The sequence below is a fragment of the Ochotona princeps genome, chromosome 3, assembly GCF_030435755.1.
Source record: "Ochotona princeps isolate mOchPri1 chromosome 3, mOchPri1.hap1, whole genome shotgun sequence".
NCBI lineage: Eukaryota > Metazoa > Chordata > Mammalia > Lagomorpha > Ochotonidae > Ochotona > Ochotona princeps.
In genome coordinates this window covers 99,649,997-99,676,848 of record NC_080834.1, presented here as the reverse complement: position 1 = coordinate 99,676,848, position 26,852 = coordinate 99,649,997, and the positions used below count along the sequence as shown (strand labels likewise).

The following is a 26,852-nucleotide window of genomic DNA, read 5'->3' as shown; positions in this document are numbered from 1 at the left end:
CCTTCTCCAGGTTGGGGTGGGGATGAATGACCACCTGGACTGGGAAGAGGAGCTCCGGCCCTGGGCTTGGCCTGCGTTCCAGACCTTGCCTTTCCTGAGGACTGGACTGCATTCCTCTCCCCTCCCTCCACTTTTACCTTCTCTCTGAGCACTCTATCAAGCCGACTGCCAGTAGACTTTGGTCTTCCAGTAGGTATTTGAGACAGGATTCTTGCCTTGGGGAGTCACAACCTATACTCTGGGCTAAGGAGGGCTGGAGTGGTGGCCTGCGGGCAGCTAGCGGCTGCCTTCTGTCCTGGGGAAGTGGCCTTGGGGGTCAGCAGGCATAGTCAGTAAGCAACCATGATGTTTGTTCAATGGACAGTTTTCCCTAACCTGCCTGGCTGAGCCCAGGTGGAAGACAGGAACTGCCTCCCAGCTTAGCTGGAGAGCCCGGTGGGGGTAGTAATCTCCCTGTGCATAAATTTCAGGTCACCCCTTCTCATCCTCCTTTAAGAGTTGTTGTCTTTAAGAGTGTCCACTACGTGCCATGCCCGAGGTTGGCACCAGAACCTATAAAATAGATTTGTTCTTTGCTATTCTTCCTAAGGAGAAGGTGAATTTTCAGAGAGGTCAGTGACTTGCCCAAGGTCATAGCACGAGGTGGTGGCAGAGTTGGAACCACTAAGCCCCACAGGCAGAGTGCCGGTGGAGGTAGCATTTTGGGGGTCCTTGGAGCCAAATGGCAGCCCCCTCTGCCCTGCCCGGTCTTGACCATTGGAAAAGCACGGATCTGCTTTACCTATTCCGCTGCACCTTTAACCTGAAAGCCTGCTCACTAGCGACCTCCGGAGGGCCCGGCTGGTTTGGGGCGTGTGCACCCAGGGGACCCACCTAGTCTTAGAGTCTGTATTTGCATAACGGAGACTGCTCGCTTCCTCCCCGCCCCTCTGGCGCGCTCTTCTTCCCTCCTTCCTCGGTCCCTTGCACGCCACATCCCCTGTCGCCCGTTCCCTCCCAGTGGACCCCTCCTCCCAGGGACTCCCTCGTGGAGCTCCCAGCGCTCCAGAGCTGTACAGCCTGAGCAGAGCGGGGATTGTGGAGGCGCCTGGGGGAGGGGAGTCCTAGGCTGGGCTGGGCTGGGGAAGGAGCCCGGGGCACTGCCCGGCGCTAACAAAGGGAGCGGGCTGCCGGCCGGCGTGGGCGCGGAGCCGGCTGCAGACATCGGGCGGGCGGAACAGCCGCAGCCTGCGCGGTCCCAAGCGCAGCCAGTGAGTAGGGGGTGCAGTGGGCGGCAGCGCGGCGTGGGCCCCCCAGAGAGGACTGGTGCTAAGGGACTCATGAGGAGCGCGGGGCGACTGGGCCCGGGGCGCGCCTGGGGCGCAGGGACCCGATCTGTCTATATCACTGCTGGAGCCGAGTTCCCCGTGTCGCCGGCCCCTTAGGGCCAAGGGTGTCTTTATTTCTGTCCAGGCCGGGTCTGTAAGTATAGGGGGAGGGCTGCCTTGGTTTCTGTAGCCTAAAGATCCACAACAAACCCACGTGCACGGGGCCTTCGGGAACCTTGCTTGCTCCAGGACACGGCCAGTTTGGGTGGGGGGCGGGAGTAATGGGGGCGGGACGCCTCGCAGGGTCTGGCTTCTTTCAGATCTTAACCGCTGCTTTTGCAGGTAAATAAACTGAGGTCCGTCAAGGGGGTAGGGGGAGGGAGCACAGGCACCATAACAAACACACGTGCACTCTGCCCTGGGATTTGGGCGCGCCGCAAGCCTTGTCCAGCCGTCCTTTGGGGTCGGGCCATTGTCTGTGCGGCGCGGAAGCCAGCGGCGTTGCTGGCATCTCTTGCTAGAGGAGCGCGAGGAGGACGTTCGAAAAGGTACCACTGGGGCACCAGACTCAACAGCCACACTTCAAAGGGGCAAAGCGAAACAAGAACGCAGTTACAAAAGAGGTTGCCCAAGCGGGGAGAGTGTGTCCTCGACCGTGGCGCTTTCCTCGGCGGGAGATGGATCAACTCCTCGCCTCCACCTCTAGGAGGATTGGTAGAGGTGTGCGTGAACTTGAAGGGTCTCTGTCCCCAGCCCCCAGCCCCCAAAGGAGCGTGCCCGGCACACCATTGTCCCCGCGCTCTGGCCACTGCCTGAGCTGGGAGACGGCGAGCGCCTCCCCAGCCTGCAGGAGGAACAGCGCCCAGTGCGGTCTTGGGTGTCGCCTGCGCCTAGCCGGGTAGGTCTGTGTGCCTGGACAGCTGATGTCACTGGCCTCTTAGGTTGTTCTGAGTTTTTACAGCAGGGCCGGCCTAAGGCTCTTTTTTTAGCTCTGTGTGTGTGTGTGTGTGTGTGTGTGCGCGCGCGGGGGGGGGGTGAGGCGGGGAAAGGGGGTGTCCTCGTTTCAGTTCTAAATTTATTTGGGGGGAAATTCTTAGGTTTGCAAACAGAAGTCTTTGTTTTGCCTTTTCCCCCCTTTGCTTACGTCTGCTTAGCAGAACTGGGTTGGCAGCGTTACGAGGGAGCAGCGAACGGATCGGCCTCTGGGGCGGCGGTGCCAGGCAGGAATCTGGCGGCAGGGCTGCGGCTGGACCTTGAGTGTGCTGTGCCGGAGGCCGGAGCAGACGTGTTCTCGCGCCGCTGCCTCCCTCAGCGAGTAGGGCAGTAGATGAACCTGCCCCTGCGGGGAGCTGGCCAGCTTCCAGCTCCGTACGACTCTGAAAGAGAGCATCTGGCAGAACTTTCTGCTTTCCCAGGCAGCAAGGCGAGGCCTGAGAGTCCAGCCCCTTGTCCAAGTTTAAAACTCGATGAAATCAGTAAAGCGGGACTAGATTTGAGTGTGTGTCTTCCACACTTCCAACCCTTGGAAGCAAAACCGGGGTGGTGCGGTTGACTTAAGAAGTAAGTGGCTTTAGGCGGAATAGAATTAAACAAAGAAAGCAATTCACATTGCGAACTGTACCCTTCGATGATCTCTTTCAAGAGTTCTTTATTCAGTTGAGGAAAGATAGATGTAGCAATTCCTTGCTCTCCTTGTAGCCTTCCAGGAGCTTCAGTTATTTTTCTCTCCCGACTGCTTTTTTCCCTTCAAACTGGAAGAGGGACAATTCTGGACACTTAGCTGCTTTGCCTCTCATCCTGGTGCCAGGAGGCCTTTGGGCAAAAGCATGAGCTGTTGACACCAATCGACTGGGGAAAGTGTCTCAGAGAGTTACTCCTGAGCCACCAGCGGGAGAACAAAGGCTTGTTTTCGTTGACTTCACTTAATTAATTAATTTCTTGGTGAGAGTCCCACGGAAGTAACTAATTATTTTTGGATTTGGCAGAGGAAAAGTTAGACAACCAAAAAAAAAAAAAAAAAAAAAAACAAACCACTATGAGGCGAAAGGGAGGGCAGGTTTCCCCAAAGTTAATGTGTTGTCTTCGCTCCTGTGCCTGTTATCTTAGAGTTGCAAGATGTTTCACTCTTGTAGTTCCACTTGGCACTGAAGTGTAGTTTTTTTTTTCTTTTTCAACCAGGATGCCAACCCAGTAAAGAACTTCAGAAATCTTGTGGCTGGATTCTGGTCCCTTTTGTTTTCCAGGTGTGAACACAGAAAACTTACTTGCCTGAAAACACCCACAATACACGCTTTACTGATAGAACTTCTTTTTGCGTAAAAGGGCAGCAACTACATTCAACAAGTCATTTTCGGCATCCCAGAGTATAGTCAGAGTTGTGATGGTTGTTATGACAACACTCCCTAGGTTGGAAGCTGAGTTCCTTACAGATTTGCATGGGTTTGGTTATTAAACAAAGCCAGGGATCCCAGCGGGAGATGTGGTGAAGGGGCTTATAGTCATCAGTGAGTTCACTTTCTGGGGTGTTCACCAAGTGGTTTGCTTTACTTCTGAACGGAACTCTCATATTCTGGGTCTCGTGTTTTTGCAGTCAGCTCCTTTGCTTGTCATGGTGAGGCAGATAATGGCAATGAGACGTCAGAACAGAGACTCCTTGCCTGTGCATGCTGCTTCACTTCATGAGCTCCTATTTTATGCTTTGTGCAGCACCTGCCCAGCCTTTGCAGAGCTATTCTTCTAGTGGGGTGGGCGTAGCTTAGGCCTTGAGGCAGGAGGGCACTCGAAACCTCTTCTCTTCTGTGTGATATCTGAACTGGCAGACTGTTTTCCATTGTACGATGTGGGAAGAATAATGCCTTTGAAACCCATGGAACACGTTACATTACACATGCTTGTAACTGGTCATGTTTTGGTAGGATGGGGTAGTCCTCAGCTTGGAAAACGGTGGGAGTGGGAGTAGGCAGTCTGCCCATAGGTTCAGAAACCTGCATCTCATATCTGCGTGCCTGGGCTCAACATCTTCCTTTGGTTCTTGACTCCACCTAAGGCTGACCTGGGAGGTAGTTGTAATGGTTCAAGTAACTAACTTCACTCATCATCCACTTGAAAGATCTGGATTGCGTTGCTACCTTCTAGCTTGGTGGGTCCAGTGCTGGCCATTATAAGCATTTGGGAGTGTTTTCTGTCTTTCTGACATTAAAAAAAAAGTGGTGAATGATGGTGAGAGAGCAACTTCATAGTGTATGCTCGAGTGCTGGGATTAGGAGGCTTGGCCAGACACAGAGGGATGGGAGTGCCTGTCCCACGCTGTGGAGGGGCTCTGAGTGCTCGGGAAGCTGTGCGACTGTGGGGTAATAGATCCAGTAAAAGACAAATTAGAAGCAAAAACAGAACTCTCACTGCTTCGTGAGTACTACCTTGAGTCCTTCCATAATTACTGACAAGCAGAAGGTTGGGGGTTCTAGAACTTCAGCCTGGGTTTACACAAAACTAGGAGATGCTTTCTGTGCCCTGAGGCATTGAGTGCTTTGCAAAGAGTCCTGGCCCAGCTGTACCATCCTTGCTGAGTACACTTCTAGATCTCCCTTAGAGACTAAGTGTCCTTATGGACCCATAGAGAATCATCTGGTGACCTCTTGGGGCTTCCATCTCTTCCTGGGTGAAGGCAAGAAGATGTGTTAATTGAGAGGGAAAGAGGTGTCTAAGAGAAAGTGGTTCTCCATGAGTGTGAGGATGTGGCTGTACTGTAAAATGGCAAGAATAATAAATTGAGAAAGCATCTGGAATAATACAGACCTGAGGAGTTGGGCAGATGGTCATCGCGAACAAAATAGTGAGGATTTTTTTTTTTTTGGTTACCCACAATTATACTTCAACTATATGACAGCATTCTGAGGCCTGTAGATGCACTTTTTGTAGGCTTATGTGGAACTATAACATATCAAGCAATAGAGTTACATGTGATTAAACTAGTGTGGTGATGCTTTAACTCATGACTATAAGGATGAGGTTAGCCTTATGAATCAAGGGTGTGATTTAAATTTTATTGTTCTAATGATTAAAACAAGCATGCTCCTCTTCACTTTAAAAATATGGGGAAATACAACAATAATTCCAAACAAAGACAATCACTGTTGAAACTTGGCTCTTTTCCTTCTGGGCATTTTATTTTTATATATTTTTATGGATCTGCTTCCTCTAAATGGTAGAGAGCATACAGTATTTGCAATGTGGTTCTTGCCTTTCAACTTCACCTCCTCATACATGAGTTTCATGGTTTGCATGCACATTAAAACTGCAGCCTTTCACTTGTCACCCATGTCAGCCACTCAACATCCCCAGGGTCCATCCCCAGGATCTGACCTCTCCCATTTCAGAGAAGGTTCGAGAAGGGCTGTGAGAGGATAGGCTCTGCCGTTCCTAACTCTGCCTCCAGCATTGGAACCCCATCCTGGATTTTTTTTTTTTTTTTTTTTTTAGCAGCAAAGGTACTGGCTACACTGTGGTGGGAGATGAGCCCTTCTGTTTTAGTCCGGTCATATGATCTCCATAAGCTTCTTTTAAAACCTTAGTTTTCCATTTCCACTGGGTTAAATGAGAAACCATGGTATGGTTTTTAAGTTCATTCATCATAGATTGAAATGTCTACTCTAAACCAAAGACGACTTAAAAGAGTTCAGCTTTCTGGAAGCTTACAGCCTGCAAGAGGATGCAGGGCTAATACGAGACGAGCTCAGGATGCTGTGCAGCCACGAGGCAGATGTTCATGGGACTGAGCAGTGGGAAGGTTTCCTGCACTATGGCCGCTGTTGAGCGGGGAAACTCTTCCTGATGCTTCCCTCTGGTACTTGACATTGTGATGAGCGTGCCTGTGAATGAATCTATTCGTTTTCCAATTTCCATGAGATAGGGTCTGCAAGATGGAATTACCATTTAAAACACTTCCAACAGTTAGCCCAATTATATAAACTCTTCAAGTCTGACTGTGTTGTGGGAGTGGTAGAAATTAAGAGTGCAGTGACTCAGGGTTTGAGTTCTTACTGATCATGAACTAGGCCATGCTTGTTTACTAAGCGTCAGTTTTCTTGCCTGTAGGGTGTAGGGCCCACAAAACTGTCATGTTAGAGGGAAGCTGCAAGCATTGGTTGAAGTCACAGGTAAAAAGGTCAACAGGAAGCTCTCCTCCACTGATGGCTTTGATGTTATGACTGGAGTTCTGCAGACCCTTTTAGCCTAGATGGTTTTTCTAACAATGGTAACAGAGCATTGTGTGGTTTGCTGTGGGGAGAGAAGTAGCAAGTTAATTGAAATGGAGCCTCCTACCAGGTGACAAATTGAGAGCGAAATCATTAGTGTGTGTGTGTGTGTGTGTGTGTGTGTGTGTGTGTTTTAAAAGCTGTTGATTATGGAAGAGTCCAAACAAACAAAATAGAAAGAAAAGTGCTGTGAACCCCATATCATATTATTTCACTTCAACTGTTATCAAAATCTATGGCTGGTCTTTAACCCATTCTCAACCCAGATGACTTTGAAGCTAATCCCAGCCTAGCCATAAATGCTTCACTAAGTCTCCTGATGCATATTTGAGGCATGGAGTTGTGCTGGCTCAGATCCTGTCTCTGCTGTTGCTGTGGCGCTGTGGGAGTGTGGGAGTGTGGGAGTGTGTGTATAGAATAGAGAGAGAAAGAGAGAGAAACCCAGAACTTTTTAAGTTTTACTGCTTGAGGAAGGCAACCCTGTTGCAATCAGGGTTACAGGGTGAAAGGGGCACTGAATTTGGAGGCAGGAGCCTGATTTTGAAAAGGGGCCCCACCCATCTCCAGTTGTATGCTTTTGCCAAGTCCCATTGCATTTCTTAAAGCCCAAAATCTGATGAGTACTGAATGAGGTCATGGATGCAGCAGCCCAAGTGGCTGACTATTAGTTGGACTTCAGACATGAGCCCAGTGTTTCCTCCCTGGGAAGCAGTTGTTATACGGGACTAAGGTCCCGGATTGACAGCTCGGTTTCCCCACAGCGCATGCCAGAGGTGTTGCTATCACCTCTTGGGCCGAAGATGAGTACTGGGCAAACAGAACACCCTGGGCCTACACATCCCCTTCCTGCTCTCTCTCACTCTTGAATCCCTTCCCTCAGCTCCTCTGCTGACTGGATGGGGGTGAGGGGCTCCAGAGAAGGTGCTGGTCCTACCATCTGTGCCTTGAGTGACAGGTGTGCTTGGTGGCATTTTTCTTCTGTGGGAAAAGATAGGCTCCCCTTTTCAATTCTGATGGATCTTGAGCTGCTTTAACTCACTGGCATAACTAAGATGGAATTTCTGCCTCAAATAAAGGAGGAAGGTTGATGTGATGTAGTATTCAAAGCAAAACCATCTCCTTCATTTATCATGGCTCTCATGAATTCAGGGCCAGGACTATGATGTGACATATGGCTGCTACTGGCTAGCTCTATGGTCCTAGACAACATAGATGCCAACCCAAGTTGGCATGGTATGTCCTGGGCTCAATCTTCAACACTCCCCAACCCCTTCTAGTTCTGATATCATCGAAAGCCATCTGTAAGAATGGAAGGATGTCTTTTTAAAAATGACAGAATTGTCTTGTAGGATACTTACGCAGGGTAAGCCATTAATCCCCTCTCTGTATTCTTTCCATCCTACTCTCTCTGAAGCCACTGTTAATTTATAGGTTAGTGTGAGTCCTCTCAGTACTCTTTGCCTGTATTTATATATGCCTTTGTGGTTATTTACAAATAGGTTTTTACAATTCAGGAAATGGAGTAAATTATACTTGCCACTTTACAACCTTGCTTCTTTTCTCTTACTATATGAATTAGAGGTATTTCTGTGTTAGTGTATACTAATTATTTCATTTTTATTTGGAAGGTAGATTTTTATAGAGAGACAGAGAGAGAAGGTCTTCCATCCTATTGAAAGGTTGCAACAATCAGAGCTGAGCTGAGCAAAAGCCAGAAGCCAGGACTGTCTGGGTCTTCCACATAGGTACTGGTTCCTAAGGCTTTAGGCCATCCTCCACTGCTTACCAAGGCCACAAGCAGGGAGCTGGATGGGAAGTGGAGCAGCTGGCACATGAACCAGCACCCATATGGGATGCCACCATCACAGGGTAGATTATTAGCCTGCTGTACCACCACACTACCTCCACTGATTCTTTTTTATGCCTGCATTGCTTTCCCAATTTGATTGTGTTTTCTTAACCAATCTTCTATTGTTAGATAATTATGTGTTCTCATAGTAATGTGTGCTGAGATGTCAAAAAACATGTGCAAAGATGACAGCAAGTGTCAGTGGGTTAAGCAGTGACTGTTTCTACCTCCTTGAAGGGTGACAAGAAAATGGGTGCAGAAACATTGAAGACCATGCTGTGGAAAACTGGATGGCAGAGTTCCTGGGAAGCTACTAAGAGGTTGGCTGTTGGTAGGAAAGGTGATTCTTGGAGATAGCGTGCCTGATTGTGTGCCCTCAGCCACCAGCGCAAAAACTGAGCTGCGTCATCACCTTCTCTTGCCTCTCCCCACAATCCAGGGCTGTCCGAGTTTGTTATTTTGTTCCCAGAGTCATAACTGGAGAATCTGAGGGAGGACTGGCAGTAACTGATAGGGAGGGAAGAAGTGCAAGGGAAGAAGGGAAGTGCTGCTTGCTCTCTAGCTTTGGAAGAGCGACTGGGACAGTTCTGCTTACAGGCTGGTTGTCCAGACTCATCTGGAGGGGCTGCTTCCTGGTTCAAATAAGGCATCCCCAGAAGGTGGGCCCCTTGGGTGACCAGGGATTAGCACAACCTGCTGCAGAGGCATTTGATATGGGTGAAGGACTAGAGTCACATGAAGTGGCTGCTGGGGAGCGAGCCGGGGTCGGTGGGGGTAGCTGGGGTGAGAGTCATCAGAAAGCAGATTAAGGACTTACCTAACAGACCAACCACCTGCAGCCACGGAGCCAGCTGCTGAAAGGTAGTGAAGTACCCATCATTGCATGTAGCCAAGAAAAAGTTGGAAGTGAACTTGTCCATCATCAGAGGACTCCCCCAGGGTAGGGGGTTCATAGAAGCACACACTGAGGCTCCATCCTGCAATCTAAAGAGTCAGTGAGTATGTGTCCTGAAGCAAATTGATATAAATTAGGACTGGGGGCTTGATGGTAGGGACGGGTTATGGGGAACAGTTTTTACCTGCTGCAAGAAGGTGAAATAAAAGCAAAGTCTTCAGAGACGTTTTCAACATTTTTTCCTTTGAATCTTGGCAACCCTTCCCCTGAGCTGTCCTTGGCTTCAGCTCTGCTTGACCTTACATTCATGAATTATTTCCACAGGAATAAATATATCACATACACTTCAGATGACCAGAAAGTCTGGCAACTGGAAAAGAACTACACGTCCCAAGAGGTGGACTGTAAATTTGTTTCATTACAGTCTTTCTAATTCTGCTTCCATGTCATGGTTTGTGGAGTTTCAGGCCGAGGCGTCAGGCAGCCTTAACTTCTGGAACATTCCACCTTTGGCTAACTGTCTAAGTTCCCCTGGAGTCGAATTGAGAGTGCCCAACCCTGTCCCTTTGTGTCCTGTAGGTGAAAGAAGTGCTTTTTGACTTAAGCCTTAGCCAGGTTTGGTAAAACAAGCATGGCAGAGTTTACCATCTAATGTGCCACCTTGTGTGTTCCTTCAAAGCAACCCTTGGTGTCTCATCACCTCCATTTTGCAGATGAGAGAACTAAGCTTCATGACTGACTAGAGGGTCCCTTGTGGTCTCACTGCTGCTGAGGGCGAAGCTAGGTGTTGGGTGTAGTCTGTTAGCCTCTTTTCTTGCATCTTGCTGCAGGATTTCCCAGTGCTGCACAGTGGAGGGGGTGCTGAGAAAGGCTTAGTCCTTGTGGCTAACTGAGGCCAAGCTGAATAATTCTTGCAGATCCTGATGGAAGCTTTTTATTATCCCCCTAAGGACATATGATGGAGCTTATGGGACAGTCATGTGCGGATAACATGACTTTCTAATCCCTTGTCCCTGTGCTCATTACCCTTTTGAGTAGGGTTGCTTGCGTCAGCAGTCTGTTTGCAGATTTTCCCCCTTGGCCCTTAAAGCTGTGATATTTGTGCTTGTTATCGAGTTATGACAGATGCCAAACACACCATTAGTGAATAAGTCTCGGGTTGGTGGGTACCATAGCTTGCCTCCCTTAAGTGCCTTTAAATTGTAATTGCAACTCAATATAAGTATTGTTAAGGGCTTATCTTGCAGCTGTGCTTAAACAGTTTCTTCTTTGATCTAGTGTGTTCAACTTAAACTTATTCATTAAATATTTATTGAGTGCTTATTATATGCTAGGTATTGGAAATGCCTGCAAAAGAACACACCTCGTGGATGGGCATACATGTGTATTCAACGTAACTGGCAGGGCCTTAGAAGTTCATTTGTAGACATACTCTTCATGTCACCTTTCTTCCTCTATTTTTAAACTCCTTGCTTTGTTCATTCATTCAATAAGCCTTGAATGCCTGCTGGTGCCATGTCCAGTGCTCCCTCCGATAAGATAGACAAGTAAGCCCAGCAGTTGTGCTCTTCTAGGGCTTAGTTGGGGTAGACAAGCACATCTTAGTTATATCTTTGGGGTGATCCATGTTGGTTTGGGCAGGCACAGAGAATGAGAAGGAAATACAGTGAGTTTGGAAAGGCTTTTTGGAAGAGGTGGCGGGTAAGCTGGGTCTCTGCAGTCATTGCTGCTGGCCTCTGGGGAAAGGGGTGGTGAAGGGAAAAGGGGCTGTGAGAATGAAGGGTGGAGGCTGAGGGCTGGTTTACTCTATGCCCAGGGGAGTGCTGGCAGCATGGTGTTCCTGGTGGGAGACGAGGTTGAAACCTATTATGTGCATTGTCTACTGTAATTTCCATAACCTTCCTGTTATTACCTCAGTGAGATAGGTGAGGAAGCAGTGACTTCACTGTGAGTGAATGGAGGGATTGTAAGCTTGTCTGCTACATCTGGAGCCCGTGCTCTGGGTCTTGGCCCCATGCCTACAGGGCCAGGCTGGGGAGCTCTGGCTTGCTTGATGCTTCTCTGAGTCTCTCAAGGACACCACCCTTTGCTGAATCCTCTTCCTGCCTCTTGCTGCTCTTCAACTTCTCATTAAATCGAATGACAAGTCTGATGTTGACAACTTCTTCAGTCTCAGTTCCAGTTTTTAAACTTCCTTCTTTATCGGCCAATCACTAGCCCCGAAATCTTCAAAGGAAGCCTATATATGGCTAACCATGTGCGACAAAGGAGAAAACAAAGGTTTATCTACCCTTTTATAAGTTTTAGGTTCATTGCAGAAGTCAGGCAATTGTGACAAGGTGATTTGAGAGAAGCCCTTGAATGGGAACAGTCAGCCTGGGCTGGAGAAATCTGGAACGTGTGGGTCATGAGCTCTTCCATTAAGGATGAGTTGGAATTGGGAAGGTAGACCCAGGGGAACAAAGCCATTCTGTTCCACTTGGTGAGGAATGAGACACCTTTTTTTTTAAAAAAAAATTTTTCTCTGTCCTTCAAAGGATTTCTGGGTTTGTATGACCTTTTCTGTAGCAGAGAGGATACGTTAACTCATTCAAAAGAAATCATTTTGAAAACAAATGAATGGAGAACTCCAAAACAGGGCCATGAAACTGCAGACTAAAACAAAAAGGGCCAATGCAGAGTGAAGAGAGAAGATTGAGGATACAAACAAAATCAGTGCCAAAAAAAAGGACCGGCTGGAATCCATGGAAAATGATGTAACTTTCAGTAGGAAGGCTTGAGGAAAATCATAGCCCACACTGAAAAAAAAGAAGAGATCAGAGATGTTAAAGTCTAGAAAACTGACCCCCCCCAAGAAGAGTTGGGGTCATTTCTGGAGGGTACTTGCCACTTTTGCCTCTGTTGTGTGGGCCAGCATCTGGGCTTCAAAGGAGGCTGAGAAAGTTTCCAGTTGGGTGCTGTACAATCTCTGAAAACTCAGATTGGGCAAGGTTTTCTGTTACTGAAAGAAGGAATCATGTTAGCTTCCATCTTGATCTACAGCAAGAGAGAGACTAGAAGTGAGTAAAGTACTGATGGAGTTCTGGGGGAAAGGCAATGGGCTCACGCACAGTAACATCGTACAAGCACAAGGCAGGCAGGCAGGCATATCTCATATGTACAAGAACTCAGGGAATTTGGCATGGATGAGCCTTTCTTGGGAACAACCAGTTGATAATGAAAGTGCTAACTTTCCCACCCTCACACTGTTGAAGTGAGGTGTGAAAGTGATGGAGTTAGCCTTTCAGTCAATTGTTTTTTTAAAAAAGGCAGTCTCCTTGCATCCTTCTCTCACCTGTTCTCTCCAGCCTTCATGCTCCATTTTATATGTAAATAAAAGAATATGCAAGGAATTTTAGTTATCTATCCTCCTAGCCTCTCTTTTTTCTTATGTATGGAGGATCTTGGGTGATTTTTAACTCTGTTTGGTTTTGCCTATTGATTGATATTTTAAAAATTATGAGCTGATCTTATTTGAGTAAGACCACTGGGGGTGTTCTATAAGGCATCATTCACTACTAATGCTGAGGGAGAGAAGGAAGGGTAGGTTGAGAAGCACAAAGAAAGGGAAAGACAATGTCTTTTCATGGGAGGGTATAGAGTCAATTATGTAAATATCTAACTCTGGGCAGAACAAAACACATTGTACACAAGATGAACCACTGGTTGTGGGGGCCCAGAGGATGATGGGGAAGGCGTCCCAGAAAGGGCAGAGTTTGGCCTGGGCTGTTGGAGGATGAGAGCACTGATAGGTCGGGAATGGGAGAAATGGTGCAGGGGGCAGCAGGAACACCAGTGTGGAGGAGTGAAAGTATGTTGGCCTGTCTGGGCGACCATGAGTCACTTGTGGTTGGAGCGCCAAGGATGAATGAAAGAATAGTTCATTCCATGCCCACAATGTACCAGACAGTACACAGATATCTTCAGGCTGCCCAGCAACTCTGTAGAGAGGTGGTCATTATCTCTACCATATGAATGAGGAGCCTGAAGGCACACATGGTGTGACTGTCCCAAGTTGTTTTTGTGTTGGTGCCCAAGGCTTTTCCACTGTGTTGTGACTTATGTTGAATTAGTTTCCTTTATGAAGTAGACATATCAAAATACAAATTCTTGTGAAGCGACTTTTCATAGGTAAATATTTTACAAGTAAATATTTTATGTATAGTTGACTTGTGTTATATAAGTAAATATATTCCACATGTTTATACAACTACATATTCCTATGAAAAAAATATGTTATGTATAAATTTTACAGGTTGATTTTTAGGTAAGTAGAAGAACTTCAGTTACGGTCTAGACTTTGCCAACTGGCAGCTGGATGGCCCCAGGCTTATTAATCATAATCCTAATCTCCTTATCCATAAAAGAGGATATAATTGTGACACTGCCCAGTCTCAGATTAACTTTCATGTCCTGATGAGATTGCAGCTGTGCCCAGGTGAGAAAGCATAGACAAGCCCCACCAAAGGGTTTGTTGTTGTTGACACAACCCCTGTTCCTCTGAGAGTGAGTGTGTGCACAAACACCCACGGGTGCCTGTAAAAACTCTTGCCATCACACATGGTCCCTGCAGGGTTGAGACAAACAGCTTGGTCAACAGACAAGAAACTATGCTCCGTGACTCATGTCAGATGGAGTGGAGTGGGATGAAGGGCCACTCAGGCAGCAGTGGGTCTGGCTCTGCACTTTGCCCCTGGAAGAAAGTACTCTTCCTGCCTTCCTAGGTGCCAGATAGGGTCTGGGCCAGAGCACTGGATGGAGTCTGGCGGACATCACTCCAGAGGTGAAGAAGGGTGTCCAGATATGCCACACTATGGGAAAGAGTATCAGAGGCACCAGCTGGGCAGGCTCCTTTTGGTGTGAGAGGCCCAGGAGGGACAGGAGGCAAGGGACTCTGTGGTTGGCAGAATCACCCGTGAGGACAAGGTGGAGCCCATCATTGGCAAAGCTGGGCTTCTGATGAAACACGCCCAGGAGGTCTGGCCGCCAGGCCTTAGCACTGGGCCACCAGAGCCTGTGGCGTTTCACATTAATTCCAGAAAGAATCAGGGTTGTTCTAGGGGTGGGGAGCTATGTGCTCTGGAGGTGGCTCGCAAAGCCCTTTTCACCAGGTGTGTCATTGAGTGGACTGCTGTGCAGAGACCTCAGCTGTTCCCCACTGTCAGACACACATTTCTTCCTCATTCTGCAGATCTCTGCTGTGGAGACCCAAGCCTTTCAACTTGGTCTCATCTAAAGATGAGTCCCCCTCATCTTCTTGGTTTTGCAAAGGACAGAGAAGACTTGTTGTCTCTTAGTGTATATGGGCTATGGCGCATCAAATTGGCTGCAGATGACCGTGGCCTCCAGGATGATGGGTACAACGCTTGTGTTTTGTTCACAGCCTGGGTCTCCATACAGTGGCCAGCCCTGGGAAGCCTTGTAAAGAGAGCTGTGGCTTGCTGACCCTCATGCTGGCCTGCTTACTGCCATCAGGCTACACCCAGGCACAAACGGGTATGTGCAGGTGCTCTAGGGAAGGGCCAGTGTAAGAGCAGCAAAGCCCCTAATGGGGAGCGCCTTGGGCCAAGGTGGGCGCTTCTGACCACCAGGCTGGTCTTTTTTTGCAATCTATCTATCAATCTGGCCTTGGCAGTAACAGCCAAGCAGCAATGTAGAAGAGGGGAAGTTCTGTGCAATGGTCCATGTTCTCTCTAAGCCCTGATGGGAGTCAGACTTGGGACCTTGCTCTGCTTGTCTTATTTGTTTGAGAACCGGAGTTGTAGGAGTTTGTCCCAGGTGAGGAGGGAGGGAGGAAGGCAGCCAGGGGCTCTGACAGGGTTGTCAGGTTGAGTCATCAGTTAGCTCAGGGCAGACTGCAGGGCTTGCCTTTGTCGGCTGTGCGGTGCCAGCACTGGGTGGAGCCTGGCTGGGGTCCCATGCTGGAGGTGGCTGATGACAGTGTTGAGAATAAACCCCTAGAAAGTGTTTCCTGCCAGAGGGCTGCGGTGGCGGCTCCCTTTTTTGCTCTGCACAATGAACATCTTATTCTAGGCCATAAATTTGGAGGAGGGAAAAGAACAAGGCAGAGAGCACGCAGACCTCTCCCAGAGAAATGTTTCTGCACTTGATGAGTCCTGCCCTTGTCCCATGACTCACAGTGGGAGGGCTGGGAGCCTCTTTACTGCCTGCCCATTGCCACTGCAAGGTCACCTTCCCCGGAGAACACTTATCATTTCCAGCAAATTCACACTGTGAACCCAGATAGACTTGGGTTTAAGGTTAAGATGCACCCCTTCTCAACTGTATGAACTTGGAAACTTCCTTGGTTCTTAGATTTTCAGCCTATGTTAATTTGCTACCTTATTGCACTGATGTGAGAACTACACGTTAGTGCTCAGCCAAGTGCTGGGGACATGACTGAAATGATCAATAAGCGGTGATTACCTTGACTTTCCCTGAATTTACTACTGGTTATCTCACTTACTGGTTACCCAATGGACCAGGCACTGTACTGCGCCTTGGAACCTTAAAAGCAACTGGGGTATAGCTTCTCTCTGGATATGCTCTCGGTTCCTAAGGAGGGACAACAGACAAAAAGAAACAAGAGGCAATAGCAGGTGCATCCACTTTACCTGTGTAAAAGGGTAAGAGAAGAGATGAAATGCCAAAGAGCTCTGAAAGATGAAGAGTTTTCCAGGCATTTGGGTGGGGGAGAGAAGACAGCAGTATAAGCAGACAGAAAGAAGGTCCCAGGTGAGATTTGCTGTAAGAACTACTCACAAGAGAGGGCAGGAGGTGACAGTCAGTAGAGGTTTCTTTGGCAGGTGAGCCTTCGTGTACCTAGTTAAAAGCAGGATAGAGTCTACTTTTTTCAGCAGGTGGGCAGATGTAGGTAAACAGTCAGCTAGGCTTGGTGGCAAAGACGGTGTTGAACTGGCACTTATCACAAGGCTGGATCAAGAACAGACCTCCTCAGGGGCATATAGGGGTAGATCAACCAACAGAAGTTGCAGATACAGAGTCCACTACAGTGCAGGCTTCAGGGTGGGAGGGTGGGAGAGTGGTCGGCAGAACAGAACCATGGCAGATGTGGGAGCCAGCGACTTCTGTAGTCTTTAGGAAGACTACTGACTCCAACTCTGATGCTCAGAATGAAATGCAATAGGGTCAGAGGAGACCTGCTTTGTGTTCAGGAATTACACTTGTGGTTTTAGTCATTCACAAGCAACTTCAAAACCCTATCAGTTATACAAATTCAGTGAATCATTTGGATGAGATAAAAACAGGGCTATATTTGCTACAAGGATGATGTGTGGTGCTTAGCTGATGTTAAAAATAAACATAGAAGCTTTATTTACTCAACTCTTACCATGTCTGGGCATGTTATGTACTTTAAAACATTTCATTTAATCCTGGTTAAATTTAGCTCCCTTTTATCCATCATTCTATCTGTCTAGCGTTTACCTTTCTATCGACCTGCCATACCTGCTCCACAAACCTGAGAGTGTAGAAAAGCATGCCACTACTCTAATTCATGACCGTGATTTTTTTTTTTTAGATTATGTTGTTAAAGGACTATTCTATTGTAATCATATGGGGGAAAACGGGGTGGGGTGTGGATGGGGGGAATTGGAGGGGACAATCCCTGCACCAATGGAACTGGATCATGAAAAACAAGGTCATTTATGTATCTACATATTTGAAAATCAGTTACAGAGAGTGAGAAAGAGAGAAAGAGAGCAAAAGAGGAGAGAGAGAGAGAGAGAGAGAGAGAGAGAGATCTTCCATCCACTGTTTCACTTTCCAGTTGGTCATAATGGCCAGGACTTAGCCAAGGCTAAACCTAGGAGCCATGAACTTCATCCAGGACTCTCATGTAGGTAATAGGGGCCCAAGTATTTGAGCCATCTTCCATTGCTATTAGCAAGGAACTGGATCAGAAGTAGAGCAGTTGGGACATGAACTTTCATCCAATGGGATACTGGCATTACAGATAGTGGCTTTATTCACCACACCACAAAACCATCATGACAATTAATGCAAGTGGATTTTGGTGTCAGGCCACTTTGCCACATTTCTTGATCTTGTGGGGCTCAGTTCTTCCTACCATTAGCATCACCTGGGAGAGATAAAAAAGTGCTACTGCCTTAATTACACCTCAGACCAATGAATTCCAAGACTCTAGGGGATGAGCCTGGGCATGACTATCATACTAAAAGCTCTACAGTTGATTCTAATGGGCAGTGATGTCTGAGTGCCATTGCCATTGTCTTTAACCTAGAAGATGGTGTCACATTGTTTTCTCTCTCTTCCATCCCCCTGTTTCGACATCTCCTTCCTATCTGTACTAGAGAAAAGAATTTTGAGAATTTTGTCTCAGTCTTATCAGGCTGCTAAAACAACACTGAGATCAATGGAGTGTCTTATATCAATTAAAATTTATTCCATGTAGTTCCTGACAATGGGCAGTCCAAGATCATGATTCAGGCAGATTCAGTGTCCAGTGAGAGCTCCTTCCTAGTTTATAGGTAGCAGCATTTTTTAAAAAAGAATTATTTTGTTTGAAAGGCAGATTCACAGAGAGAAGGAACCACACAGAGAGAGGATCTTCGTCTCCTGATTCATTCCCCCAAATAGCTGCAGTAGCCAGAGCTGAGCTGATCAAGAGCCAAGAGCTTCTTTTGGATCTCCCATGTGGGTGTAGAGGCTCAAGGATTTGAACCATCCTCTGCTGTTTTCCCGGGCTATAAACAGGGAGCTGGCTCAGAAGTATAGAATCTGGGACTGGCATCAGCATCCATATGGAATATTGATGCTGCAAGGCAAAGGATTAGCCTGTTGAGTCATTGTACTGGCCCTAGTAGCAACAGCTTGCTGTTTTTCTCGATTGGGGAAGGGTCAGCTAGCTCCTTTGGGCCTTTTTAGTGGAAACTCTGATCATGGTAATAATGGAGTCCTCCTGACCCAATCACCTCCCACAGGTCCCGTCTCCATCACGTTAAGGATTAGGATTTCAATGAAAGAATTTGAAAGGACAAAACCAGTCAAGACTGTGGTACCTTCCACCACCTCTGCGTAACATTCTGGATGATGAATTCTTTTAGCTCCTTTTAAGATGTCCCTCCCCAACCCCATTTGTGTATGAATCTTATTCCCTGTTAATTAAGGACATGACTCCATCAGCTCTGCCTTTTCTTTCAGATACTCTCTCTGTACTGTGCTATTCCGTGTCTGTCTATCTTCTGTTGTGTCTCCTACCTTCTTCTGCCTACATGCACGGGTACACACATCCTCTGCGGATCTCATCCACTCCCTTAGCTATTGCTTCATTTCTCTGCTCTTGAAGAGTTGTCTTCCCTTGTTTCCTACAGTTCTTCTTCCATTCTCATGTAATCCCAGTTTGGTTAGGCTTCTGTCCCTGCCACTCCACTAGATATGCACTCCACTGCGCATCGCCAAATGCAGTGTGGTCAGATCATCCTTACTGAAGATGCATCAGCAGTATGTATTCTCCTGCTTCTGAAACGTTCCTCTCTTTGTTTCTTTTCCTGCTGGTTTCTGCTCCTCAGCTTCTTTGACTGGCTCATCTTCTCTTGCTCACTTTGAAGTGCCCCTAGGAACAGCCCTTGAACTTGGCCTCTTCTCTTGTCTCTTTGTTCCTTGTTGATCTGTTACTGTCCGTGTGCTGACAACCTTCCATTTACATCTCCATTTCAGACCTTTCCCTGAACTTCACACTCATATATTCAACCATCTACTTAACAGTAGATGACCTCCTTGGGTGTCTGACAGACATCACAAATACAAGTCTGGTTGCTTTTGTCTGTAGAATGTATCAATAGATGATGTCTTCATTTTCCCAGTTGTTGGTTCCTAAAATGGTATTCAATCTACGTTCTTTCTCTCCTGTTATATCCAGTCTTTTGGCAAGCCATGTCAGTTATACCTTGAAAATGAATCAGGAAGCAGACTACTTATTTCTTTCACCAAATTAACACTAGCCCTACATAGCTGAATCTCCACTTTAGAATTTTTAGAGTAGCTTCACTGTGGATCTCCTACTTATAATCCTGCTTCTGTGGTTTATTCCTGACCAGAATGATTATTTAAAGATTGTATTGCCAAGTCCTTTCTCTGCTCAAAACCCAGAAAATCTTATTTCACTCAAAAGTAGAGTTTTTTAAAAATTTTTTAAAGATGTATGAAAGATAATGAAAGAGGAAGGTAGAAAGAGCTTCCATCTGCTAGTTCACTCCCCAAATGACTGCAGCAGTAAGGGCTGTGCCAGGCCACAACCAGGAGTCAGGAATCTCATCCTCTTTTCCCATGTGGGTGTCAGGGTCCTAAGCACTTGAGCCATCTTCCAGTGCCTTCCCAGGCACCTCAGCAGGGAGTTGAATCAGAAACAAAACAGCTGGGACTAACTGCAGCTGGGCTTTGTCTGCCTACTGTATATACCCCACAATTCTTACTGTGGAGTAGGAAAACTAGGAATATAAGATGTCAGTGTTGGCCCCCAAACCTGAGTTTTTAGAAGAGCCTCCTAGGTTTTGCACCACTTGACCTTCACAGTCTCATAGAGTTCATCTATTCCATCTTTTTTATTCTTGTTTCTTCTATGAGCTTTCGTTTATCTTAGAATTTTTGTACTTATGTTCCCTTTTTGATTGAAACACTCATCCTTTAGGTGTCTGTTATTTGCTCTGTCTCTTCCTTCAGGTTTCTGGTGTCACCTTCTTAGAGGTGTCCCTTGAGCGCCTGGTATAAGGTGCCTGTCTGCTTCCACCATTAACCCAGGCTTCTTCCCCTACCCCCTTATCCTGCCTTGGTGTTGTTCTTTCATATTATATCTGACCATCTGATTTATTTACTTAGTTTTTCATCTCACTAGGTGGTTTCCATGAGGGCAGGAACTTCACTTCTGTTGCTCACAACTATATTCATAGGGCTCTGAGCCATACCTCTGAAATAATAGGCACCATACATATTTGCTGTCTGAATTTAACTAAATCCTTACAATGATTAAAATTAGTTGGAAACCCAAAGATAATAGATAAGGAAATGGAAACTCAGAGAGATTAATTATTTTTCTTAAAATAACAGCTTGTTAGCATGGAACAGGGCCTCATATTTTCTAAGTATGCCTTTGTACTGTCTGCTTGTGGAGCCTAGACTTCCCCCAGTACCCAAGAACCTGGCCTTCACTCAGCACCCACGTCTCATTTTCTCCATGTGTCATTGCAAACAAGCAGCCCTATGGAGTCACAAAGTCTCTACAGAAAAAGTTGCAGATGTAGCTGCAGGTGTAGGAATTGCACACATAGCCATTGTTTCCAATTTCCCAGTCCAGAGATCTGTGAACAATCCAGTTTAACCCATTTGGTGGTGAAATTCAGTTATTTGTAAATCTATACCTGCAAAGTATTTCCTTTTATTTTTTCCCTTGATGACTACTATGTCTTTTAAGTACCTTTGCAGAAATATTCAATTTTTATCATCTTGATTGAGATCAAGCATGGCAGGCCAAGTTGAGGAAGGCACGTGTGAAATTCCAGGGGATATCAGTGGTAACAGCAGAAGCTTGCATGCTCATCTGTGAGACCCCAGATCCCTGTTCTTCCAATCTCCTTTCTCTGCTTCCTTCACACTGTGCTGCCGAAGCTGGAGTTCTCCCTGCTTTCCCTAGTGTTGCGATTACAAAACTCGTCTTGCATGAAGAACCCAAGAGGAAAGGCCTGTAGATATTGCTTCTTTGAGTTCTTCGAATACAATATCCAGATTACAGACCATTCCCACCTCCCAGTGATGCCCTTTAGGATTCTTTGACTTCGTGATGGTGCAAATGCAGTATGCATTCAGTAGAGACTAAAAATTTGGATCTTTTTCTGAGCCAGCGATATGTGGTAAGATGCTCTCATCATCTTGGGCAGATGCCAGCCCCACGAACAGGAGCGTAAACAACCAGTATTCTGCAATGAGCTGTGTGCTGAGCTGTGATGTTCTGTAGCTTAGATGTTTTAAGTGTCTTTTTGAATAGGATGTTTTCAGTTTATGATGGGTTTGATGGAATATGATCCCATTACAAATCAAGAGGCGTCTGCATAATCAATCACCTTCTAATGAGAGCTGTCACTTCAGCAGCCTTGTCCATGCAGACAGAGCATGCAATCAGCTTTGGAAAGTTTCAAATTTAAAACTCTTTCGAGCTAAGGATCAATAGATGTTTGAAGAAAGTTTGAAACGTTTAACACAGAAACGGACAGAGTCAACACAAGGACAACAACATAAAAAGAAACTCAAAAGAAAGGTAATCTGTCTCAAAGAGATCAGAGAAGATAGTAAATGAATAAAAGAAGAGCATTGTGCAATGCAACAAGAATGTGTTTTCAGAGAATAAGCAATTGAAAGAGTGATAGAAATAAATCATGGATCCGATGTGGTAGCCTAGTGGTTAAGGTCCTTGCCTTATACATGCCTAGAACCCATATGGGTGTCGGTTCTAATCCCGGTGGCCCTGTTTCCTATCCAGCTCCCTGCTTGTGGCCTGGGAAAGCAGTCAAGGATGGCCCAAAGCGCTGGGACCCTGCACCTGCATGGGAGACCTGGAAGAGACTCCAGACTCCTGGTTTTGGATTGGCTCAGCTCTGACCGTGGCAGCGGCTTGAGGAGTGAATCAGCAGATGGAAGATCTTCCTCTCTGTCTCTTCTCTCTGTATATCTGCTTTTCCAATAAAAAGAAATAAGTCTTTTTATTTCTAAAGAAAAAAATCAGTATAAGTTTCAGAATACAAAGTGAAGAAAACTTAGAGTTTTACAGAAGTCGAAAACAAAAGACAATGAAATGAAGCATAACATAGGGTTATTCTAAGAATTCCAACATCTAAATAGTAAGCTCACAAGAAAGAGAACAGAGACAGTGGTGGCTGAAAATGGCCAAACTAAGACTACCAGAAAGGAAATGGACTTCTAGATGAAAAAGCCTACTTAGATACCCAGAGCTGTGAAGGAAAAAGACACAGCTGAAGAATAGCTTTTAGACAGAACACACACGCACACACACATACACACATTATATATCAGAATAGGCCTCTGCTATCAGGTGTCTCCACAGCAACACTGGAAGCTAGAAAATAAGGAAGCCAGATTTATAAATGTTTTATCTTTTTAAAAATTTATTTGTTTGAAAAACAATGTTAGAGACAGCAAGGGAGAGAGTGAATGAACCTCCTTTCATTTGCTGGTTCACTCCTTAAATGGCCACAACCATGAAGGAGGGGCCAAGCAGAGGCCAAGAGCCAGAAGCTTCTTCCAGGTCTCCCTTGGGAACAGCAGGGGCCCAAGCAGCTGGGCTGTGTTCCACTGCATTCCCAGGTGTATTAGAAGGGAATTGGACTGAAAGAATTGGACTGGGATGCTGGCTTTGCAGGTGACAGCTTAATTCATTAGGACATAACATGGTCACCCAAAGCTATAAATTTTTTGAGATGATGTTATTTCCATGTGAGAATGTATATCCCAGCACAGTTTTCACCAAACACGAGGGCAGAATACACTTATTTAGAGATAAGTGAGAAGTCTCAATGATTCTGTTTGTCACACAGCCTCTCTGTGCAAGCTACTATGCATCAGAACCACATGGTAAACTAAGAGTCAATGCGATTTTCCTTTATGCCTGAAAACTACCAGGTCAAGTTAGAGTAGGAGAACAGAAAGTTCCAGAAAGCAGATTGTCAAGGAATTAAAAACAGAACAACACTGATTCGATGGTGGTGTTGGATTGTACCATGATGAATTTCATAATTTTGTACACAGATGGAGGACTGAGTTACTGACAGCAAGCAGAGGAGGCCCCAAAGTACTCCTGGAACAATATCTAAAAAATATACAAAAAAAAAAAAAGGATTCTAATACTCCTCATAGCTTAGTGAGGAACACTAAGTCATCTGTTCATGAGAATGTAACTTCTAGTGTTGACTCCATTAAAAATAGATAAATAAAAAGGAGAGCAACTCTGTTGGGGAATTTGGGTAAGAGAATAGGTAGATGAGTTGGTGGCAAAAAAAGAGAGAAATCCTCATTCTTTGTAACAGGGAGTTAATGAATAAAATCTAACCCAGAAAAAAAGGAGTCTTTGAAACAGGTGATATAGACATGCTGAGAGGAATGAGAAATAGATTAGGGACTTGGAAGTTGTGGCTTTTGGGCAGCAGAAAGGAAGGCTGTGGACCAGCAGGCCAGGACCTGTTGCTTCTCCTTGGAACACTTGCAGGACCACCGGACTCTCATAGTAGGATGTGTATATTGCTTTGCTGGAAAGAGGGCTCAGTGTCTTCCTGTGTGGGTCTTGCCATTGTTTGGGACAGAGAACATGGGGACAACCTGGTCAACTGCCTGAGCACATGGGACTCCCGTCTGAGTTCTTGCCTATGGCCACGGTAGAAGAACCTCCCGTTTCTGGTCCTTTGAAATAGATTCTTCCGCAATTTCTCTTTGATGTAGGACCTACTCGTCAATTTACTGTTCTTGACTGGACTCTTTTGGCCTGACTTTATCTTGCCTCTGGAGGAAATGCAGGTCCTTGCGCAGTGGGGTTAGGTGCGGAATTCTGCCTACACTCATCGTTGCTGGCTTTGTGCCTCAGCTCGTTACTAAAGCTCTTGCTACTACTTATGAAAATGGAGGAAATATTTTTTGCCTTAAAGGGTTGTGTGAAGAATAAATACGTAATTTAATGTACACAAAGTGTCTGGCACATAACAGTTCCTAAAAATACCTTAAAATGAAAAGCCTAAAGAACAAAGGGGCCATCTGTGTTTAACACTGGGTCAAGGACAGTAGCACCATAATGTTGGGTCTCGGCCCCATGCATGGGCCTTCAAGAAGGGGTGTTGAGCCCTGGTGTGGAGGAGTGGGGATGGGTGGATAGTTTTCTGATTGAAGCAAAGGTTCTTGCTGCACTTTGCCTGCAGTGTCTTCCAATTGGACTGCAAGGACTCAGCGAATTGGTAGAGACCCAGATCCTGGGATGTCTTATGCCCAGAATCTATAAAAGCTCTTAGCTAATTTCGTTTCCATATCCAGATGCAATCAGAACAATGCTGACATCTCAGCTCCTGTATGATGGCAATTTAGGGTGCATAAGTTCTACCCAAAGGCTTCTGCATGCCTGTTGGTGACTTTGCTCACTGAAGCCAGGGTCCTCCTGCATCAGATCGACTCATTCTCTGACTCTAGGAGGGCTTTCGTTAAGTTGCCCTGCACAGTGACACTGGACTGTGAAATTCTTTGGGTGTGTTTCCTTGGCTCAGCTTACATACTTATTTTGGTTCTGGGTGGATTCTGTAACTTTGGGCTCTGAGCCCATCATTAGTGCCTCACACACTGTCGTAAAAGTGAAGGGAACATTTGTGCTGGAGACAACAGAGGATTCTGAGGCCAAGGCGGCCTCTTATTGATCTGATTTCTTCCTTGGCTGTCTTCTGATGCTTCTGGCTCTGAGGGCAGGAGACAAAGGGATCAGCGGAGCTGCTACCAGAGAGTGTAAGTGGGTGGGTGGGCAGGTGGGCAGTGCAGAAGCAGATCGTGGGAAAGAGACCCAGAGCATGAGGAAGGGACTGGAAAAAATCTCAGCTAGTCCTCTGGAGAAAAGCTGAGAAGCCAAGTCAGGGAGCAGAGCTGTTGCTATAAGAGCACTGTGGGGATGTGGGTTGACTGGAAGCGGGGAGTGTGTGGGGTGGAGGCGTTCAGGTGGATCCTGTGGCCAGCTGAGTGTGTAATGCCCCGTAGGAGGACCCAAGGCATTTGTGTAATGTATGCAATTGATCTGTTTTCAGAATAGAAAAGTTATCAAGCTATACTTTGCATGTGGTCTTTAAGAAGTTTGTGGGGGAAATATGTTTTGTTTTTCAATTCAATTTCATGTTTCAAAATTTTTTGCACTCAAAGAAACTTTTCTTCTTTTAAGGTTTAGTGCTTAGGAAACCTTAAGGTTTTTTTAAAGACTGATTTATTTATTTGAAAGGAAGAATTACACAGAGAAAGAGAGAGAAAGAGAAAAAGAAAGAGAGAGAGAGAAAAAGAGAGAGTGAGATCTTTCATATGCTGGTTCACTAACCAAATGGATGCAGTGGCTGATACTGGGCTGGTTTGAAGCATGGGGCCACTCTGGGTCTGCAATGTGAGTGCTTGGACTGCATTCTGCTGCCTTTCCAGGCCATTATCAGAGAGTTGGATCAGAAGTGGAGCATCCAACAACTGAAGTTGGACCAGACCCAAATAGGGGGTACAATTCAATTTTGGTCTCCCACATGGGTAGCAGGAGCCTAAGTCCTCCAGCCATCACCTGCTGCTTCCCAGGGTTTATGCATTAGCAGAAAGAAGGGATCAGAAAAAAGAACAGGGACTTGAACCCACACAATGGTATATGAAATGCTTGGATCCAAAGCAGTAGCATAACTGTTCCTCTCTGCTGATTTATGAAGTACTCTGATAGCACTCTAGGGTGATCCATCCCACCCATTAGCTTTATCTATTTAAAAATCCAACCATGGCCCAGCGTGGTGGCCTAGCAGCTAAAGTCTTTGCCTTGAACACACCAGGATCCCATATCGGTACTGATTCTAATCCCGGTGGCCCTGCTTCTCATCTAGCTTCCTGCTTGTAGCCTGGGAAAGCAGTCAAGGACAGCCCAAAGCCTTGGGACATTACACACGCATGTGAGAACCGGAAGAGCTCCTGGCTCCTCGCTTTGGATTGGTGCAGCACCAGCCGTTGCGGTCACTTGGGGAGTGAATCAGACGGAACATCTTCCTCTCTGTCTCTCATCCTCTCTCTATATATACATATCTGCCTTTCCAGTAAAAATAAATAAATCTTTTAAAAATCCAGCCACAAATTTGGACACATGCTTATTTAATTAATTTTTAGGACTTTCAAAGGGACCCATATTATGGAGCAGCAAGTTAAGCTGCCACCTGTGATGGGTGGCATATGGGTTTGCCAGTTGAAGTCCTGACTGTTGTGCTTCTGATCCAGGTTCCAGCTAATGCACCTAGGAAAGCAGTGGAAGATGATCCAAGTGCCTGAGCTCCTGACACCCATGTGGGTGAGACTGACAGAGTTCTAGGATTCAGACTTCAGCTTGTCCCAGCCCTGGCTGTTGTGGCATTTGGGGAATGAATGGGCAAGTGACACAGTCTCTCCTTTTCTCTATATTATTCTTCCTTCCAAATAAATGAGTATACATTTTTCTTAAAAAGAGGTTTATTTATGTTGATTTAGAAGGCAGAGTGACAGTGTGCCTGCGGGGAGGGGAGAAAGGGCACGAGAGAGCAAGCTCTCCTATCCAGTGGTTCACTCCCAAAAAGCCTACAACTTCTGGGACTGGTCTAGGCTGAATTCAACATCCTAGAACTCCATTCAGGTCTCCTACGTGACTGGCAGGGACCCAAACACTTGAGCTGTTGTCTGCTGCCTGCCAGGGTGTACATCTACAGGAAACTGAATTGAAACCAGATCCCTGGCAC

At 46.2% G+C, this 26,852-nt stretch overlaps 1 protein-coding gene across 4 annotated transcripts in view; it reads left to right on the top strand.

Annotated features, from left to right (window-relative positions):
- Positions 1–928: 928 nt before the first annotated feature.
- The window catches only part of ST6GAL1 (ST6 beta-galactoside alpha-2,6-sialyltransferase 1), a 114,539-nt gene continuing 88,615 nt past the window's right edge, over positions 929–26,852 (top strand). For 3 of the 4 annotated variants that reach the window (XM_058662137.1, XM_058662134.1, XM_058662135.1), the window contains exon 1: positions 929–1,250. The gene's annotated coding sequence lies outside the window, so the exon portion shown is untranslated. Of the gene's footprint in view, positions 1,251–1,674; positions 2,206–26,852 lie in introns of those variants that run through there. The other variant, XM_058662136.1, reaches the window with a different exon arrangement.